The following is a 23,090-nucleotide window of genomic DNA, read 5'->3' as shown; positions in this document are numbered from 1 at the left end:
AGTATGTATTCACATCTAGTTTGGGATTCTGGAGTTTAAATTACACCATGATAAAAAGTCCAATTGATGGTATAAATGACTTATTTTCAAAGACAGCTTTGCAAAAGAATTTTGCAGACGTTAAATTTTATTGTGCTGAAGCAATAGCTTCAACTAGTCTCTCAATTGAGCATGCAATCAGGTACAGTCTTTCCAAGCGCAAAAAAACAAAGAAATACAGGAGTATTGCTTTACTGTGGCAATAGAATTTGCATACAAAGAAAACAATTTGGACAGTATGTAGATTAACTACTCTCTGGTCACCCTGCTACGTTCTACAACCCCAATTCCAATGAAGTTTGGACGTTGTGTTAAATATAAATAAAAACAGAATACAATGATTTGTAAATCATGATCAACATATATTTAATTGAATACACTACAAAGACAAGATATTTAATGTTCAAACTGCTTTACTTTATTGTTTTTAGCAAATAATCATTAACTGAGAATTTTATGGCTGCAACATGTTCCAAAAAAGGTACATACAGGATTTGGAGAAACATATGCTGCCATCCAAGCAACATCTTTTTCATGGACGCCCCTGATTATTTCAGCAAGACAATGCCAAACCACATTCTGCACGTGTTACAACAGCGTGGCTTCGTAGTAAAAGAGTGGGGGTACTAGACTGACCTGCCAGCAGTCCAGACCTGTCTCCCATTGAAAATTTGTGCCGCATTATGAAACGTAAAATACGACAACGGAGACCCCGAACTGTTGAATAGCTAAAGCTGTACATCAAGCAAGAATGGGAAAGAATTCCACCTACAAAGCTTCAACAATTAGTGTCCTCAGTTCCCAAACGTTTATTGAATGTTGTTAAAAGAAAAGGTGATGTAACACAGTGGTAAACATGACCCTGTCCCAGGTTTTTTGGAACGTGTTGCAGCCATAAAATTCTTAGTTGATGATTATTTGCTAAAAAAAATAAAGTTTATCAGTTTGAACATTAAATATCTTGTCTTTGTCGTGTATTCAATTAAATATAGGTTGAACATGATTTGCAAATCATTGTATTCTGTATTTATTTATGTATAACACAACGTCCCAACTTCATTGGAATTGGGGTTGTATTAAAATTTTGAGGCTATGTATTCTGCAGGCAATTGGAATTGGGGTTATACACAATCCACACAATGTACTTTCTGAGAATAATACTGAATGCATCTGTATTCAGCTTTACTTAATGTTTACATGTAGAGTGGCAATCTTAAAAATAGAGCGTGGAAATTATGGGATTTGTGAAAAATAAAAAAAAATTACAAATCCAAGTCTTCGGCTGGTGTTCCAGTTCTGACATGTAGAACATTTCATCACACTTCGCATAAAAAGAAAAGTAAAATTGTTTCATCACATCCAACACAGGCTGCATGGTGGCGGACTGGTTAGAGCGTCTACCTCACAGTTCTGAGGTCTTGGGTTCAACCCCCGACCCCACCCGTGTGGAGTGGGTTTTCTCCAGGCACTCCGGTTTCCTCACACATCCCAAAAACATGCATGGTAAGTTAATTGAAGACTCTAAATTGTTTATAGGTGTGAATGTGAGTGCGAATGATTGTTTATATGTGCCCTGGGATTGGCTGGCAACCAGTTCAAGGTGTACACTGCCTCCTGGCCGATGATAGTTGGGATTGGCTCCAGCACTCCCGCGATCCTCGTGAGGATAAGCGTCTCAGAAAATTAATGGATGGATGGACAACACAAGGATGCCTCCAAAGAAAATGTTGGATTTTATTTCCTCATATATTTGTATCCATTTCACTCCCTAAACTCGATGTGGCTTTGACTATATCACAGCATATTGTTTATTGTAATCTAAAAATAGGCATGCATTAACATAAAAAGGTTATTGACATGAGGGTAGAATTTCTTTCATGAGTGCAAAATTATGTATTACATTTACAAAACATTTTAACAGGTTCTGTAGTCTTGATTAGCAGTCATTGGAAAACAGCGTTTGATATTCCAGAAGACTTTGGACACCAGACAGTCACATATAGGCAAAGTTGTATTAACATGAAGTTGACATAAACAGACAAACACTGGCTGATGTAAAGCTGTGTTTTCCTTTCAGGTGATTTCTGCTGCTAAAAATGCTGGCGGATGTTTGAGCTGTCAGTCATGTGGATGCACCCTCGGGAAGTCAGCCCTCATGCTCTATTTGATTCCATTGCCCTGTTCCCATGCCCTCGCTCACTGTAAGGGAATTAGTGAATAAACACACACACACAGCAGTTTGTTTGTTGGAAGGTTGCAACTGTTATAGAAGGGTACAAAAATAGGCAAACAAAATTCTACAAATAAATCTCCGGTAATAAATCAGAGATTTAGTTCAATCACTTCCCTTTATAGGATGCTGCAATACTACCTGAAATTGACAAGCACAGCAGCATGATGGTGGCCTCTTACAGCACCGAATTACCCAAGAAAATATCGCACATCTCACAAAGCTCGCCCCAGGGTTTGAACTCTTATTTGTTAGTCTATGTGTGACTGTGTGTTTCCCAGTCCAAGGGTGAGCGCTGTCCATCTATTAGATTTTAAGGAAGGTTAAAATGAGGGCATGGCTGGAGACGACAATAGAATACAAAACAAAAGAAGCCGCAGTGATAGCATTTCTGTGTGTGAAGGCGTGTAGAGATGGACTGAAAACAACAGATCAATAGGTTTACTGTGGCCTCTAGCCGGTAGCTCCAACACTTGCTGCTAGTGTGTGTGTGCGAGAGAGAGAGAGAGTGAGAGAGAGAGAGAGAGAGAGAGAGAAAGTGTGTGCGAGAGAGAGTTTCCCTCTCCTCCAGTCTCATCAATACATCCGTTCAGTCAGCCCAAGGCTCCGGGACCCCCCACAGTGTTCACATTTATTTTTAGAGGGTTGACAACTTTCACTGCAGAGCAGATGAGTGCTACATGTGTTATTACAGTAGCAGTAACACATACAGTGAAATCTAAAATAAATAAATAAATTAGACTAGATTAGATATACATACATACATAAATAAATAAATAAATAAATAAATAAGGCAGCACGTTGGCCGACTGGTTAGCACATCCGCCACACAGTTCTGAGGACGCGGGTTCAAATCTGGCCTCGGCGGTGTGGAGTCTGCATGTTCTCCCCGTGCCTGCGTGGGTTTTCTCTGGGTACTCCGGTTTCCTCCCACATCCCAAAAACATGTATGCTTGGCTGATTGAAGACTCTAACTTGCCCCTAGATGTGAATGTGAGTTCAAAGGGTTGTTTGTTTATATGTGCCCTGCGATTGGCTGGCAACCAGTTCAGTGTCTACCCCGCCTCTTGCACAAAGATAGCTGGGATAGGCTCCAGCACGCCTGCGACCCTAGTGGGGATAAGTGTTATGGAAATTGGATGGATGGATGGGTGGATGAATGAATAAATAAATAAATAAAATGTATGGATATAGTCTCATAGCCTTTAATTCTCTCGCTCTTTCTTTTTCCATCTGTCTCATACATACACATCACACACAGTTTCACCCTGAGTGGCTCAGGATATTACCTATCAACTGGAGCTTGATTAATTAGCCTTTAATTGGTTATCATGTCACTGAACAGTCGTGTGTGACAGCACCCTCAAGGGTGCTGTCACACACGAGGGTGAGGCAGAGGACACCAGAGCGAGAGAAAGCAAATGAGTGTCCTTGAGGAGTAAAAAAAAAAGTATTAATATAATAATCATATTATTAAGTGTAAAAAGGAAGCAGTTTCAGACTCAAAAGTTTCAGACCTTTTTTACTTTTACAGCAGGGGTGGTGTCCAAGTTGCATAATGAGCCTCACCACAATAAAAATGACAAGGATAAGAGTTTGTAAACGTAATGTACGTTTGTACTTATGGGTCGCAAAGGCCTACCTTTCTCCGGTGGCACAAACCCATATACTGTATGTCATTTGACCATGGCAGAGCAATTGAGAATACAGATTAAATGGCTTGAATGAGGATTTCAGCCTTCTTCTCTCGAACTGTGTTCGAGCACGTGTAGTGTCAGTCGAAAAGTCGATGTTACGTGAGGGAAATTGCTTGGAAGCCAGGCACAATATGGGCCGCAATTTCCATTTCAACAGGTGTGGTATGTTGGTATGATTGAAAAATAAACATGGAAATTCAGACACACTTAACATGATCAGCGGCACAGTGGGCGACTGGTTAGAGTGTCTGCCTCACAGTTCTAAGGACTGGGGTCCAATCCCCAGCCCCGCCTGTGTGGAGTTTGCATGTTCTCCCCGTGCCTACGTGGGTTTTCTCCGGGCACTCCCGTTTCCTCCCAAAAACATGTGTGGTAGGTTAATTGACAACTCTAAATTGCCCATAGGTGTGAATGTGAGTGCGATTGGTTGTTTGTATGTATGTGCCCTGCGATTGGCTGGCAACCAGTTCAGGGTGTACCCCGCCTCCAGGCTCCAGCACGCCCGCCACCCCAGTGAGGAGAAGCAGCTCAGAAAATTGATGGATGGATGGATTAACATGATCATTGAGGGACTGGCAAATTATTTGACTTTTTGGGAAAGATAAAACGGTAGCCACATGATGCAACCACGGCACCCAGCATGAGTTGGCCCTCCCCCACTATGTAAGTTCAAGCATCCTTGTTGATAATAACTTGGCCCACTTTTACCACTACAGCATGCAGTTAGCCATCAAACTATGCCGACAACTCAACCTGATCGATGTTTTGTCACTTTGCCAAATTTCATTGTCATTGTAATATATCAATTATCACACACGCACGCACACACACACACATATATATATATATATATATATATATGATCAAAGTCCAGACAAAGTACTTCAAGTACCTGAAAGTTGCTTTTCATACAACATAGCTCTAATTTTCAGCAAGATCAGGCTACTTGAATACATGAAGCCAGGGACCAATGTAAACCACACAAACCGATTGCTGCACATTTGCTGCAGGCTAAGTTTTTTTGGAGTAATGTTTATGTTTTGTCTTTAATCAGTGTTTTTATGCTTGTAATCAAAAAGACCCCAGAGGGGAATGAAAAGCATATTCAATCAAATTGAATTTTTCTTCTCTGCAATTTTTGACCTACCAGGCACAGACAGACACTTAATAAAAAGCCTATTTGTCAGGCTGTCAGCACTCGTCCCTCAAATCAATGAAGACTTAAAGAGTCTTCTCTTCTCCACGAGTGCGCAAAACAACGTGAACGGTTGAATCTCACAACATTCACACAGCAAGAAAGCAAATAGATGGAAACATAATGTAGATCGGTCGGCCATGAGGGCCAATATGAAACCTTTTTACTCTCTCTGGGAAAGACCCTGAAACATTTTAATAGTTTTCATATATATTCTATATGCTTTTGTATGTTTTAGGATTTTATATGTCATTCGCTGGCCCAATTATACCACCATATGTCCCCGGAACTGAACTACGCATCGATATCATGCCATAGCAAAGAACACTTTTCCACTATGCTGTGGAAATAACCATGTACCTCAATGAGAGTCTCTTTTTGAATGTTATCTGGCCATTCTTGGGGCCATCCATCCATCCATCCATTTTCTGAGCCGCTTTTCCTCACTAGGGTCGCAGGCGTGCTGGAGCCTATCCCAGCTGTCATCGGGCAGGAGGCGGGGTACACCCTGAACTGGTTGCCAGCCAATCGCAGGGCACATAGAAACAAACAACCATTCGCACTCACAGTCATGCCTACGGGCAATTTAGAGTCTCCAATTTATGCATGTTTTTGGGATGTGGGAGTAAAGTGCCCGGAGAAAACCCACGCAGGTACGGGGAGAACATGCAACATGCGGGGACTGAACCCCACTCCTCAGAACTGTGAGGCTGACGCTCTAACCAGTCGGCCACCTATATATATATATATATATATATATATATATATAAAAACACACAAACTGAAAATTGCCATAATTTGCTAATTTTTGACTAGTTTCAGTCAACCACGCCCCCCCAAAACACACATACACACACCACTCCCATTTGGCAGTGGGCAAACAAATGTGTTTGAAACAAGTTTACCTTTTATTTTTAACTATTTATGTTCTACTGCATATAACTTTATTTTAATTCGTACTAATGTATTGATTTTGGTTTGTTTTGTCCATTGTTGCACCCAGAGAAAGCATGCCAATCACCTGGAGAGATACAAACATTTTGCTGTGTATTTTATTGTTGGGTTAAAAAAATATCAATTCACATTTTCCTTTTTTACTTAAGCATATTAATAAGTGTGAACTTTTGTACTTTTACTTTGGTAAAGGAGTAACTTCAGTACTTTTACCAGAGTTGTTTTTGTGCAAGTATCAGTACTTAAATACTGAATACCAATACTTTTGACATTTGGAGATGGAGTTAATGTTGGCCTCCCACTTCAGGTCCTGGGAGACTGTAATTTCCAGGAATTTGAAGGTCTCGATGATTGCAGCTGTGGCAAAGGATGTTTCCTGATATTCACAGTCATCTCTACACTATGTCAAATCAAAATTACATTATCAAACTAAAATAAATGACTATGAGCATCAGACAAAAACATTCAGATGAGATGAGGAAAATACTAAACCACAAAACCTGTTTAAATACATCCATCCATCCATTTTCTGAGCCGCTTCTCCTCACTAGGGTCGCGGGCGTGCTGGAGCCTATCCCAGCTGTCATCGGGCAGGAGGCGGGGTACACCCTGAACTGGTTGCCAGCCAATCGCAGGGCACATACAAACAGACAACCATTCACACTCACAGTCATGCCTACGGGCAATTTAGAGTCTCCAATGAATGCATGTCTTTGGGATGTGGGAGGAAACCGGAGTGCCCGGAGAAAACCCACGCAGGCACGGGGAGAACATGCAAACTCCACACAGGCGGGGCCGGTCCTCAGAACTGTGAGGCTGACGCTCTAACAAGTCGGCCACCGTGGCCGCCTGTTTAAATACAATAAGTTAAAAAATAGTTCATAAAGTGAGGATGTCTCCTAAATGTATGCTACTAATTTATTATATAGATTACTGGTTTGAGTTTACAGGGCTATGAAGCCAAACCCCAATGCCACCAAGAACAAATGGCGAGTAATCCAAGGAAGACTTTTTCCTCATAATTAATAAATGAAAGATGTTGATAGTGATTCTGATCAATAGAGTTGTTAGCGAGAAGGAGCGATTGATTGGGTGATGGGATGAAGAACGGCGGGCGGGAGGCGATGGAGGTCAGTAGTGAGGAGGGAGGGGGCTCATGCTGTTTGCTCTGTTTCAAATTTTCACCCTCACTGAGAACAAAGGGGTCTCCTGAGCCTCATCACCAGTGATAGACACTTAGCACCATCCTGACCTTAAAAAAGCAGGAAGGATGGAGGAAAATTATGGAAAGGAGGAAAAAAAAGATGGGCATATGCGTTATCAAAGAAAGGAGTGAAAGCCAGAAGGGGAGATTAGGTGCACAAGGGACTACTGTATATCAGAAACAAAGAAATGAGATTGAAACAAAGGACAAGAACAGGGCAACAGATAGCGTGAAAAGTGAACCCCCGTTTATCGCGGGGATACCAGACCCACCACAGGTAAAAATCTGCAATATAGAGAGATCAGTTTTTTTGTTTTAGTTTTTCCATTTCTACATACTTTCAAAATATTTAAACATTCAAACACGCTTTCTTTTAAAGCATTCCATTAATGGTGCCTTCACAGGTGTGCAAGTTACCCATGCCATGCTCTCAAGAGGACTGGTACCAGAGCCCAAGCTGTGTGTGGAGGCGAACCCGACTATATCTAGTCGGAGCTTCTCGACCTCACACACCAGCTTGGGCTCCTTCCCTGCCAAAAAGGTGATGTTCCACGCCCCTAGAGCCAGCTTTTGTAGCCGGGGATCGGATTGCCAAGGTCCCCGCCTTTGTCCAGCACACAGCTCACAGTGGACCCGACCCCTATGGCCCCTCCCACGGGTAGTGAGCCCATGGGAAGGGGGACTCACGTTACCCTTTTGGGCTGTGCAGGCCCGGCCAACAGGCGCTCATCTCCGAGCTCCACCTCCAGGCCTGGCTCCACAGCCCGCATCCAGGCAAGGGAAAAGGTATCCCGATATTTGTTTCCATCATAGGAGTCTTATGAGCCGTGCATTGTCTGGTCCCTCACCTAGGATCTGTTTGCCATGGGTAACCCAGCCAGGGGAATAAAGCCCCAGACAATTTAGGTCCTCGGATCATTGGGACACACAAACCCCTCCACCACGATAATGGAGGGGACCTGAAGTTCCTTCTATGCAAAAGATTTTAGTAAATATGAGGAGGTTATTGAGTGTACTTATTTCCTTCAAGTTTAATAAACTTAAACGGTCACGTTTTACCTCAGGCCACCGTGCTGCTCCGTTGTGATTGGCTTAGAATTCAGGTCACTGCAATGTTGTGATTGGAGGATTCCGTCATTTTCCTTTTCACAGAGCAATTTGAGGAATTTTCTTAATTTTAATGAATTAATTCATGTAATTTTCTTCAAGCCTGTATTTATCTGTTGCGTGAAGTCTGCACTCCAGTAGGATACCATTGTCTGTGAGAACAAGGTGAGGTATTTTCTCTATTGAAGTACGCATTACTAACTGCTGTAACTTTCATTTCAATGTGTATACATTTGAGGTTGACTCAGATGAGCATTTGATGATTCCAGCATTGTGTTTTTAGAGTAGTACTCGTGTTTTCTCAACACAGTGGAACCTCGATAAAACTGACCCCGATAGAAAGGATATCAGATAAAAGGGACCGGGAACGACATGTCCAAAAATAGTGTACATTTGTCACTTAAACTGCCGTTGACAGTCTGTTGGTTCTAGAATTGGCCACTGTTGTTTACTGGTGCTGTGGCGCAATACAAGCAGAGAGTGGAACTGACATATTTCCGGGTCAAAGATATACAAAAAAATAAAAAATGAATAGATCCAATTCCAAAAGACGTGCCCCCCGTACCTGCGTGGCGGCCATGTTGAATGCGGGGCATTGACGTGGCGGCCATGTCATGATGGTTATATCTATTGTCTATTGCTAATTTTTGGTACAGTAACGTTTTTTGTTTTTTTGTCAAGCCATTCGCCTTTGGCAATGGATTTGGAACTAGGAAGCACACAAATTCCTTGTGGCTGATGAAAGCTACTCGTCAATGATGAGAACTGTACCTCGACAATGTCACCATGACCAAGCACACCGCCGTGGTAAATTTGGATAAAATGTGAAACCTTCGAACATTTTCAAGCTTTTTTATATTTTTTTACAATAACTTTGTACTGGGTGTTTTAGGCTATGAAAAACAAAACTAATTTTGTACTGTACAGTTATATGGTTGCATATATTTACTCAAATAAAAGGTGCGGACAACCGTCTCTCTCCGTCTCTCTCTCTCTCTCTCTCTCTCTCTCTCTCTCTCTCTCTCTCTCTCTCTCTCTCTCTCTCTCTCGCTCTCTCTCTCTCTCTCTCTCTCTATATATATATATATAAATTATTTCCATGTCTGGATCATTCTAATATTTCATTGCAGTGACTGAAGCAAATATTCTTAAATGTACTCATTTTGAATGTGATAATGCAACACAATGTGTCTACTACTGTTTGTTGCGTTTGTCAATAAAATAAACAAAATACACTACATGTTCATTGACAAATGATTTTAATTGGAATTATTTTTAATCTGAAAAAAAGCATTTATATTTTAGTGATGAATGTAGGATTTTAAGTGCATTTAACAAAAAAAATACATTTTGACTCTTGTAATTTTAAGTAAATGTAAAAAAATATTTTTTTTTATTATTGATTACCTAAACCATGTAAGTATGGGGAACTATACAATGTTACGTTTTGCGTGGTCGACATTTGATTAGACTACGTAAAACAATCTTCTCTACTGTCAGTGACTGAAAAAATTTGAGGCTATCCCCTGACACAAATGTTTTAAATACAATCAACTTATCCAGGTTTTCAGTGTGGTGACGTTAAGCAGTATAGAAAATTTATTTCACACGTGGAAAACAATGTTGGTTCCCTTCAATTAAAACTAAAAAACACACAATAGTCTTGGAAATAACCCGAAACTGACAAAAGTAATATTAAATGCAAACTCACTGAACAAGAATGATAATCTAACATTTTTGTGTACACCAGAATTCTTCTAACAAAAACAAAAAAAATAAGAAAAAACTGTGGTATCTTAATATATACATAACATAATATATCGTGATACAATGTTTTGATCCAAACACTGCAATCAAACAACTTCTGTAACTCTCAAAGAGGCTTGTGCACCTGACAACAGGTAATTTGCCCCACTCCTGCTGTCTCAAGTTTAAAGGGTGCCTTCACCAAACTTGCATACTTGACCCCGTTCCACAGATGTTTAGTTGGAATCAGATCAGGGCTATTAAGAATAATTTGTTCTTAGCCATTCTTAGTTTTTTTTGTCTGTGAGTTTTGAGACATTATCTTGTTGGGAGGACCCATGATCTGTCAAGCTTTGTGACACGGAACAGCACATTTCTCTCCAGAATTCCTTGACAGTCTTGAGATTTAATTCCACAGAATTGCAAAAAAGCAGCCACCGAACATAACAGCGCCTCAGTATGTTTCATTTTTACAACTGTAAACATAAAGCTGGTGTGACTTGTCACTTGGAGGCCGCCTTTAAATCTGAAACAGCTGGAGAATTTTGCTTGCGAGTAGTGGACAAAATACTTGTCAATAGGTACGCAAGTCTTACGAAGCTGTAGTGGACATGCTTCCCGCAAACTGAGGTGACACAGTGACTCCCCACGGCTTGATAAACGGCATTCTTCAAAGCCGCCCTGCTGTGAGACTCCCACAAGAAGACGCCTAGTGGACCCTCAACTACTTAACATCTACCCTAGAAGTCTGAACTCCCAAGCATCAGAGGCCAGCTGTTTCACCGGACCGTCTGTCTTTGAGTAGGAACGAGTGCTGGGGCAAGGCGCCACCCACTGGGGTTTGAGAGTACTGCAACTCTCAAACTCTCTTTTTATGTTTAACCAAGGATAAATGTCTGTTTTGATATTTCACGAACTCTGCAGAAATATTCCAAATGCATGCCGTTGTCGTCTATGTCAGCGAGTCAACTTCACAAGAGCAGCTGCGACAGTTTGAGAACTGTTTGTCTTGATTTGACTCCAAACAGTAGTTGATTTGCCAAAACTAAAGTATAAACAGTCAGTCCGATATGCTTGACCTCAGAGTAAAGAGAGTACCAAGTTGAGGTTATTTTATGTTAATACATGATTTTAAACCCCTTTTATCAAATTTGTAGACAAGATTCAAGCTGAAGGGTGTGGTCTTCTCCGTCTCGGTTGCACATGGCATCCCTGGGATATTTAACTCTTAACTCCCGCCTTCTGAAGCTCTCGCTTGTTTTTTTTCTCTGGCTTCTTAGCTCTTCGTGTTCTGGCTGGTACAATTGCCCTTTCTTGGTTCGGGTACACGGCTCGGTAACTGCGAGCCTTGGAGATGGAGATCCGGCTCCCTGGCCTCCTACGCCTCCAGAACAGTTGCTGTTCGGCTCCCAGCCAAGCGTGAGTCCTCCGAACTTGCGAGCGGATCCCGGAAAGCAGGCGGGGAGCGAGACGGTCATATTCTACCAAGGAGGCGTGACGAACAACCATTTTTCATCTTCTAGCCTCTTTTATTTTTCTACATCTTTTTCATCTTCAACACAATCTGTCTCCGTACTTCCTGAGACGCGCCCAGAGAGAGACCACCACCCACCAGCTTGAACCTACGCTCGTGAGTAGACACTGCAAGTGTGCCAGATTGTACAATATTGGTGCCTAATAATTTCGGGGAAATTACTAGCTCCAGACAAAATCTAAATTTTTGTCCTCTCTCTCTTTCTCTCGTCCGGAATGGAAGCGTTAAACGCTCGCGTTTTCCACTTTAGTACAACACATGACGTTCTATTTCCCTTTTTGTATGCCTATTTTCCTTCTTTTTGCCATTATTAGTGTTATTTTCTTTCTTTAGTTAGACCACTTTGTGTGTTTCCCTCTAGACCCCTTGTAGATGTCATTAAATATACCATAAAATGGAGTAATGTAGGCTTCCGGCTTGACCTTTTCCCAAATTAATTCAATTTTTAGTTAACCCTCATATACGCTACAAAGCGTTTCAGAATAGTTTGAATGCAATAATTGACTCAGAAGGATGTGCAACAAAATATCAAGCCAAGACGACTTTTACTTTAGTTCTGGCTAGTTTCATTAGCTTTTAAACAATTCTGTTTGAACATAAAGACAAAGTAATGCCTGATTTTCATTAGATAATGTTCAGTATACTTGTTTGTGCTAATACTTTTGTTCCTTTCGAGTTATTTCAGTGACCATTGTGGGGCTTTCTTTCTTTTACTGAATGGTACCACATGTACAGTATATCGTTAGTCATAGTTTTCAGTACGTCTTTGTGGGCGCCGTGATTGTTGTGTGATTTATATTTACCCCACGTTAGCAAGTAGTAATTCCAACTCCAAAGGTTCCAATGCACTTTTCTTGTTCTGACAGCCAATTGTTCAGCATGCAGTCAATAAGGCAGACACTATCGGACGCACTTGATTTACCCTGCTACTACTACTCAACATGGGTCCCACTTTCATCAAACGTAGACATTCTACCTATTAGAATTTGATTTTTTTCTATTTTATACGCTACTATCCATTCATGTATGTATGTGTGCGTGTGTGCCTGTGTGTCCGCCGCGTCCCATCCATTACTGATAATGAAGAAACAGGGATGCTATTAGCTGTTAATGGACAAACACACCTACACACACACACACACAGATATACATATAATGTATTGTCTAACGGGACCATTACTCGCACTGTCATTCCCATGTTGCCAAAATCAGCCTTGCAAAATAAAAACTCCGCACACAGCTCTCTAAACGTCTCAAAGGACAGGAAGTGAAGTGTTAGGCCAACACGGAAGGGGCCGTCGGACTCACTTAGCCCATAACGTACTTGTATGTTTGCATGTGTGTGTGTGTGTGTGTGTGTGTGTGTGCGCGTGAAACGATGAGATACAGCCTAGGGAATCCAAAGTGCCAGTTGACTTTTTAAAAACTGTCTTCTCACCTCACTTCTCATCCCTCCATCTATCCCTCCTTTGGCTTTCATTTCCCTCCCTGTTGTTTTTACAGTCCATCCTCCATCTCGTCTTTTTCTGCATTCCCTACTTTCCTTTCTGATGCTCTCCCATGTTCCCTAAATGGCCCTCTCTTAACTTCCTGCACCTCCCCTCTCTTCACACATCAAACCACATTTGAAATACAGACACATCTATTCCTTTTTGCCTGCATCTTACTCTTCATTGTATTCCTTCCCTTATTTTCCTCTCCAGTTCCTTCTTATTTCACACTGCACATCCTACATTTCTTTCTTTCCATCTTCACGTTGGTATTATAAAATTTTGTAAATGCTAAAGTTATTGGCCTGCACTCTGTATTGTAGCTACAGCTGTTTTATTCGATCTTAATTTGTGCATGTGTACCCAATTTTATGATGAATGAGTGAATATTCAATATATTATGTTTTGCAGTGGACTTACCGTATTTTCACGACCATGAGGCGCACTTAAAAGTGTTAAATTTTCTCCAAAATGGACTGGGCGCCTTACAGTGCGGCGCGCCTTATGTAAAAAAAAAATAAAAATAAAAAAAAATCTGTAAATGTTGTTGTGTGACTTTGATGAGCGCTCTGCCTGACTGACTGGGAGCATTTCCTGCCGACACGCTGCTTATATAGAGGAAAGGCGGACGTGATATATATTGGCTCAGGACCCCCAAAAACGGCACCTACGAAGAGACACGCTTACGAAGCACAGTTTAATCTCTCAAGCTATCAATTACGCGGAGGAACATGGGAATCCATGGTTGGCAAGTGGAGGAAGCAGGAAAACGCCGGTATCATTGCTGAGGAGCCGCACGGCAATGAGACTGACTCCGACAATGACGAGAGGGAACCCGGCGTGTTTGTTGGAGAACTTGCCAAGCTGTTCATTTCGGATACAGAAGATGAGGACTTTGATGGATTTGTGGATGAGGATTGATTTGTGGATGAGAATTGATCAATCAATTGAATCAATTTGATCAATTGATCAAAAAATACTCAAAATAAATACTTCAATAAAGCCCGCTGCCTTTTTTAAAACATTGTTTTAGTGTCCATGCATGCTAGCGTATGTTTTAAGCTATCGTATGTTCTACCATGCCTGCGCCCAATAATACGGTGCACCTTATGTATGTGTTAAATACAGAAAGAGACCCCGTAACTGAGACTGCGCCTTTTAACACGGTGCGCCTTATGGTCGCGAGAATACGGTACTATAAATATACCAGAATATGTCTCCTTAGCAACCACTGCAAGAAGAATAAGAAGGCCATGCTGGATTTTCCCCACCAAAAAGTACAGAGATAAGCCACAGAAATTCTGTGATGGATATGTATAGACTGATGAAACAAAAATGTACTTTTACCAAAGTGATGGAAAGGATGTTTTGGGAGGGAAGGAAAGTTCTGCTCATGACCCCGAACATACTAGCTCATCTGTCAAACTCATTGCAGGCCTTTAGTGGCTTCTTCTGGGACAGGCTCACTCATCTTCATTGATGATAGCAGGGGCAAAATTACCTCAGATAGCTACAGAAACATTTTGTCTGTCAATTCAAAGAAAGACACATCCAAACGGATCGGGGGATCGGGGGGGGGGGGGGGGGAAAGAACTGGAACGTTTCGTCTCTACAATTAAACCCTTTACAACATGGATATTACCTTATAGGAGTCGAAAGGGAGACCCCCCCACCCAAACAAACAATAACTGAAAGAGGCTAATGTGAAAGCATCACAAAATAAGAATGCAAAATGTGATTTCAATGGTCACAGACTTGATGCAATTATTCTAAGCAAAGGATTTGCACCTAAATTAATAATTCTTAGACTATAATCTATTTGTTATCCGTTAAAATACTTTTCCTCACCTAAAACTTGGAGTTTGTTATGAATAATGCTATCATTCAAGTTGTTTATTTAGCTCCAGATGGAAATAGCTCAAAAAAGATGAAATGATGATTGATCTCTGATCTAAGTGTCATCTTCTGAAGATAAGGATCGTATACAGTATTTCAGTCTTCATTTGTAAAAACAGTATTGATGTCAAATATTTCTCCAGTAATTGTAAAACCGTCACATCAAAACAACAAAATAAAATAAAATGTTATCGGAACTTACAGTTGGGTCATTTTTTTGTGTCCCCTATCTCATTCTCTTTTTTCAAGTGTCCAGTTCTGCGTCTGAGCTGCGAGCGTATTGATCCGTCCACTCGCGCCAATCTTCAACCTTAACCAGTCCATGTTCCCGCCAGTCACATCCTGCTGGCTGCCGTTGCTCCCGCCGAGGTTCTGCGTTTAATAGACCCGAGGAATCTGGTCAACAGGAGATTTAGTAGCTTGAGGTGACAAGCTTGTGTTTCTACTTTGTGCCTGTGGACACGGACGTTTGTTATTTGCTGTTTCTTGTTTTTGTTGTTGGTTCTTAGACTGTATTTGCTCTGAGGGGAATATTACGGGCTATGATTTATTATTATTATTTTTTTTTTAGAGGTGGTGGCATCACATAATTTCTCATTTATCTGTTGGAACTTACAATAGACTGTATATCATATATACTGTACATATATGTCCCTTTTTTTTTTTTTTTTTTTTACAAAATGGGCCTTTTTTTATACACTTTTGGTGTAATGCAGAAATCTGACTGTCAAAACTACGATGATACATAAATACAACTATACTAGTTGTATTTTACAGTGGTGTTAAAATACTCGATACTAAAACTAAAATAGAAATAACCCATTTGGTGCAAATTCAGATAAAAATGCCGAAAGACAAATTTTGTAATTTAAAAAAAAAAAAAAAAAAAAGGAAAAAAAGAAATGACAACAGACCAGTTCCTCATGCTATTGACTAAAAAAATGGTCGACCAGCAAGGCAAAAAGTAGCATAGAGTAACAATACTGTGATTGGCAATTTCTTTCACTTATGTTATGTTTTCTCTCTTATGTTTATGTGACACATCCATAACAATATGACAATTTGTGCAGATCTTTTCCATTTTTTGAATAGTTTTGATGCATAAAAACAGTTGCGTCTCGGGGAAAAAAATCCTCCTTATTTCGGCGCTACAGAAAAACAAGAAATTGTTTTACTTCGATAATTAGCAGATGCCGTGGCTCCTTGTGCCCAGGATGCTAGATGGTACCGACTTGAATGAAGAGCAACGGAATCCGCTTCTCTGCTCTTCACTAATTGAAAACTCACCCCTACGGAACCCCTACATGCACACACACACACACACACATGCACGCACACTCCTCAATTCCCCATCCTCACCAACTTCAAGAACAAACTCCAAGCTTGTCGGAGCTACACGCATACAGTCACGTTTTTGATCTCCCTCTCGCCCGGCACTTAACATCGACTTTCTTTTCGTATTTGCTTTAAACGTTGACACACAAGGACTTTGTCCCACGCTTATGTATGCACAGATACTTTCTCGGGATTAATGAGAATTTAGCAGGTTGGAGGCTGCCATGTTGAGATGTGGCAGGAGGCGCTGAGAAAAGATGCGGATGGATAAGGGCAGCACTTAAAACCGTTTGTAGGGATGAAGATCTTTAAGTGGGCGGGGTGAGTGTTTTAGTCCTGAAATAAAATTCAAACAAGTGGAAATGAGAAGTGTAATGCATGATGTACTGTCGGCTATTAATTTAGAATTTTGGGAAAAGAGTCAAGGGAAAGTGCAAAATAAAATAAAACTGTTTTGTTATATGCTTTAAAACTGCCAGTATAAACCTGAAAGTAGCACATTTGAAAAATGATCTGTTAAAAAAAATCCTTCCTCGCTGGCCTCATCTTGTACCTCAAATTAGATTTTTAGGGAACCAGCACATCCGATGAAAAACAACCAATCAGAGACAGTAGTGGTGACCAACAAGCACGTGCACTCACCCCTGCAGCCTCGCACTGACTAGTTTCGTTGGGCTATTGGAGCTTTGCTGAAACTCTTCGCCTAACATCCACCTCAAATAAGGAACAGAAGTTAAAAAGAAGGATTTGGACAGATGCTGAGACAAAACAAAAGTGATCATAGGAGCTGCTGATGCATGTTGATCAGTTGCTTCAGACCAGAGGATGCCCCTTGGTTGTAATGCAGGGAGAGCCTCAGCCCGTCCAGTACCCTGGACAGTTCTCTCGGGCGTGCTGGTCGGCTGGTGGTGGACTACAAGCTGGATATTCTTGGTTGAACTAGTATTTTAAAGTGCCCAGGCAGCAAAGATTGACCAAGACATCAATGGCCAGATGAAAAACCAAAAAGACAAAAGCTTGAGCTGCTCACAGGAAGTTTACGCAAAGCTTTGAACAAACAGAGAGCAGTTGTCAAAATGATGTGTGAGGTGTTTTGTATTTTAAAGATGGTGGTCTTGAGGAACCAAGAGGAAAGCTGAGCACGTCATCACGCCATGTGACTAAAAACGGACCGATCGCGAGAGATTATCTCCGCGGCGTTCTGTGCGGTGTGCGCGTCAAGTGTCGCATAGGGGCCGCCAACATTCAATGATCCAGTCACGCACGGGTCACCGAGTCCTTTTCCGCATATACTGGATGACATCACAACGCAAGACTATTTCTGGCGCTTTTAAAGGGTATGTAATAACTCCATTGGACAGGATTGAAGTCAGCTGTAGTGACGCCTAAACTACCAGAGATGTGGCCATTTTAAATGCTCTGGGGATACGAAAGTACCAAAACCGGGTCTAGCCTGACTCCTCGCAGAGCGGGACTAGACTAATACGCGAGCTCCGAGGACATGTAGGGTGGATCAGACGTATTTGCTTCATAAATATGTGAACAGCGGATATCGAACCCTCTTAATCCTTGTCGAAATCAGTTCACTGAACACATCATCATTATTAGCCCATTTTTATTTCTTTAAGTCACCCCACAGCACGCAGCTACGGGGGAGGGGGGGCACATGCCCGAACGATCGTGCATTGCCGGGGAATCACCAGCCAAATCAATTTAATGTGACAATGCGTCGCACACGGATCACTCTTTCAATGCACGCGAGGCCGTCAGTGCGCCTCACTTAAAGGGAAAGGATGAATTAAGCCACTTTAATTGGTGGCGAATAAAGTTGGCTGTGTTTACGCCCACCGGCATACACACAGCCCCTTTTTGTTAAATCCGCCGGCTGCACACGTCTGCCAGAGTACGACGAGTCGGGTCTACGCGCCGGGTTTGTGTTCGTCAGGAAAATAGAGCCCTGAGCGTCCTACTCAAAAAGCACACTTGTCACTTTATGTGCACATCAATAACATAACCCGGTCTTGCTTGCTTCCCTCTGCGCTATGCCGGTCCACAGTCTTGTCATCTCCCATAGCGACTGTTGCGACCCTCTTCTTGTGGCCTTCCGCCACAATTCCCTTCATAAGCTTCAACTGGTCTTGAGCTCAGCAAAACCCCCCCTCTTTCCATCACATTACCCCCATCCTCCGGGAACTTCCAATGCTTGCCGGTCAATAGGAGGATTCAATTCAAACTTCTTCTTTACACCTTCAAGACAACTCACAACACAGCCCCCCTCCATATTTGTCTGACCTCCTCCACCCTCTCTAACACCTCACCTCCACAACTCAGACTCTCCAATAGCCTTCATATCATAACTTAAAACACTCGTTCGCTTAGGTCATCCTCCTTTCTTCAACTTGTTCCGCCTCCTGCCCGTCTGATCACCACGAGGTTCAAGACCTTGAGTGACATGAAAGGCGCCCCAAATAAATGCATTACTGTTATTATTATTATTTTAATTGAGGTGTATATGTTTTTATTTGAAATTGTTTAACCAGGAAAGCCTCATTGAAATATACAAATCTATACAAGAGTGTCGTGGTCCAGGACAACAGGTAGTCATGCCACACAAACAAACAATACAACCATCCAACCATTTTCTGAGCTGCTCCTCCTCACAAGGGTCGCGGGCTGCTGGAGCCTGTGCCAGGTATCTTCGGGCGGGAGGCGGGGTACACCCTGAACCGGTCGCCAGCCAATCGCAGGGCACATAGAAACAAACAACCATTCGCACTCACATTCACACCTACGGGCAATTTAGAGTCTCCAATTATTGCATGTTTTTGGGATGTGGGAGGAAACCGGAGTGCTCGGAGAAAACCCACGCAGGCACGGGGAGAACATGCAAACTCCACACAGGCGGGGCCGGGATCCCCAGAACTGTGAGGCAGATGTGCTAACCAGTCGTCCACCGTGACGGCATAAACAAAACAAAATAAGTAAAAAGGCACATCAACATGTCCTCTTTAATAAAACGAACGTGAATGGTATATCAATTTTATGTTGTAGATACAGTAACATGACAATCTGCACTTCAGTGTGTTAATACACTTCGTCACCAACGTTGACCTCCGGAGTGAACTTCCTTTTCTTCGTAAAATAAATAAATAAAGGGATGGACCATGGATGGCTGAATACTCCAACCCCACACTCTGATTTACTGAGGTTTTCATTTTGACAAAGGTCTTCAATGCTGATAATTTCATTTGGTTTCAAAGTTGTAATATTTACAATAATCTCCCCCCCCCCTTCATTTGTTGTTTTCATTTACTCAATGGTAGGGTCGAGTGCTTAGGGCGTGACTCTCATAAGAAGTGAAGAACAAAATATGTGAAGGAACAAACGGGTTGTTTCCAGGACCATGTCAGTCACTCCTCCTGCGCGCACGCGCACACGCACGCACGCACACACACACACACAATATGCCCTGACAGTATAATGAGCAGGTCACAGGTCAGAATCCTGACCCAAGGGGATACAGGGACGTGTGTCAGAGCAGGTCGGTCTATAAAGACAACCCCAACCCCCTTCCCCCCCCTTTAATTCCTCATACCGCTAATGTCCTCAACCTGCCTTTGCATCTAAACACTTGACCTATTATCATTTGTGTTATTGCAGACCATATCACTTCTTTGACAACGTGTAATAACCCGCAGAACCTCTTTAAAAACACATCATCTCCTCCATAGACCCACAAACTCCAGCACCTTAAATGCTGTTAGTAACGTTAAGCCGACTCTAAGCTGCAGTGTGGCTAAACAAAGAATTGATAATTGAAAGTAAAGCGGCAATGATTATTTTTTGACAGCACGGTGGTTTTAAAAAGAAGGCAGCGCCTGCTTTACGGAGGCGCTCGCGTACTCCCAGCAGTTGATGTGAGAAACCCCGGTGAATCAAAGCTCCGGCTGGGCTCTCGGGGTTTCTACCCGTCCATCCTCCATCGCTCGGCTAGGTTTTAATGCCCACCTGAGGGACTATAGGGGAGGGAAGCAAAGGGAAACCGAGGTTCTCTGACTCCACGTCGATACTTTTGCTTTCCAGCTGAGCAGAATCACAGCCTCTCTGCTCTTAACTAATCGAAATCTAAAGCCCACCCCCTCCACGTCTCTCATCTCTTCTTCCTCTCGCTCCACTTTCTCTTCATCCTCACCAACTTCAGGAACAAACTCCGAGCTTGTTGGAGCTAAACATACATACAGTATCCTTTTGATCTCCTTCTCGCCCGGTACTTAACATCGACTTTCTTTCGAATTTGCTTTAAACGTTGACACACGAGGTCTTTGTCCCACGTTTAAGTATGCACAGATTCTTTCTCAGGATTAAAGAGAACTGAGCAGGTTGGAGGCTGCCATGTTGAGAAGTGTCAGGAGGCGCTGAGAATGGCAGATAAGTGCTGCACTTAAAGTAGTTATAAAGGTCTCCATGTAGGCTGCAATGAGTCTGTTAAACCTCAGGCTGAGCCCAAAACACAGCGCAAGGTGTAATAAATAAAAATAAAATAAAATGAATCAGTGGAACCACAGTCGAACGCCTCTAAGGTCGTACAATTTGGAATTCGATGAGTTTTCTGGGGGGAAAAACAAAATGTCTGTAAAACCAGATTGTCACATGCAACTTCATGCATCTCATAAAACCTCAGTGCCAAACTCAACCACGTTTGCACGTGCATCAACTATAAACTGGGGTTACTAACTTATTTTGACACTTCAGTCTCACCATTTGTATAAAAAACAAACACTGTATACAGCTCACTTTCAAAACAACAGTATACAAATTACGTATTTATTTCATATGAAAAGGTTTTGACACAGACCTGCCTTTTAAAATTGTCTTCCATAAATATTACCCATGCAAAACCCTGTAAACCATCAATAGCTGAAAGATAGTATTGATTGACAGTATATCCTTTGCTAATCTTTTTATCTTCACAAAAAAAAATAAGTAGGAATGCTGCAATTTTGGGAATATCAATAACTGAAAAATACACTCTCTCGAACCACTTGCCTTTTGGATTTGAACCAAAAGTCTGTTTCGAGTCCCATTGAGAGAAGGAGAAAAAAAAAAATAAAAAATTCTTCATGGGGAGTGCTTTACAATAAGAATGAGAAAACAGTGCAACTGGGTTGGGTGCTACGCAAAGCACACATCATCCAGTGCTTGCCAATAAAAGGCAGTACAGTGTGATGAGGAACACTGACCCTGTGAACCTCTTTCATTTAACACCCTTTCAAGTCAAGAGCCTACATGTTGTCTACACTTAAGTTGTGTTGTTCATTGCATGCCTGCATGATGGAACAGATGCACTTGTGCACTAATCCATATATGTTGACACTGGGCTGCACAAATACGGGAAGCCTTTAACTAAATAAGTAGGGAAACCGAAAGTACTTCTACTGCGACAACCCACATTTAGTTTTAACATGCTTTCTGAATTACAGTACAGGTCACGTGGTCATTCTAAGTGTTCATACATACAATAAATAAATGCATTAAATACTGTCTTCAATTAATAGTTTCTACTCAACTGGGTAACAATTTTACAAATTTGAAAAGAAAAAAAAAGACTACATTTTTTGCAGTGTTCCTCTCTGCTCTGTACCAAGTAAACATGTCATCTTGGCGCCCGAGATATCGCCAACGGCCAATCAGATCGAAGCTGTTTTCTATATTTAAATTGAGAACATAAGTGATCCAATCAGTGCCAAAGCTTATTTACATGTCACATATTAATGAGAAAGCTGGATGTCCCAACTGCGAGGCATAAAAGACCAACGAGAATAGCTTGAAAAAGGACTTTGTGGGCATTTCCAACCCAAATTATCTTGCAACCCTGACAAACGGAGTAAGTGGGAGACAGCATTGTCCTACTTTTCGAGGAATTAAAACAAGCAACAACAACAGAAAATCTAACTAGTGTGCTCCGTTCGTTACGCTGCTTTTCATATAACAAATAAGAGCACGAGACACCCAAAAGATGAACCGGTGACTCATGAGCCGCATGCTGGCTCACCTGAGTCAAAAATATGAACCGTAATAAATAAATAAATAATGGCACCCAGGAGACTTCCGGCGTCTTTCAACCATTAACAAAAGTGATTTTGGGCTCCTTTATCAGTATGTAAGCAGGCCACTTTTAGGTTGATGGAGCTTGACATTAGGTGGTAGGAACATACCATTTTCGATTCTGATGCAGCACTATGGCAACCCATTGTGACTCAAATGACAAGAAGAGACATTCAAAATTGTACTTTTTTTTTTTTTTGGATCTTCTTTTGCCTATCTGCATGCAAGTTACCAGGCTACTTCCTGGTTCACACATGACCGGGGGAGCATCTCGCAAGAATATCCAGATGCACAAAGACAATCTGTCTGATGTCCATCTTTATTAGTCACATGGTCAAAACAAGAACACAGCTTACCACTACACATTTGATACACAGTGGATTCAAACTGTTACAGAGAGGGTCACATGCATGCACTATACACACACGCAAGTTAATATTCTTACAGCACATGAACACGATAGTCACGAGTCACTTAATAAGGTACACCAATACAGTATAATACAATGGCCCTAAACGAATCCTCCCTTTACGATATGTTTGTTACTCTCAAACACGT

The sequence above is a fragment of the Phycodurus eques genome, chromosome 15 (genome assembly GCF_024500275.1).
Source record: "Phycodurus eques isolate BA_2022a chromosome 15, UOR_Pequ_1.1, whole genome shotgun sequence".
Classification (NCBI taxonomy): Eukaryota; Metazoa; Chordata; class Actinopteri; order Syngnathiformes; family Syngnathidae; genus Phycodurus; species Phycodurus eques.
The sequence above is the reverse complement of the archived record's forward strand: the minus strand, read 5'-3'. Positions refer to the sequence as shown.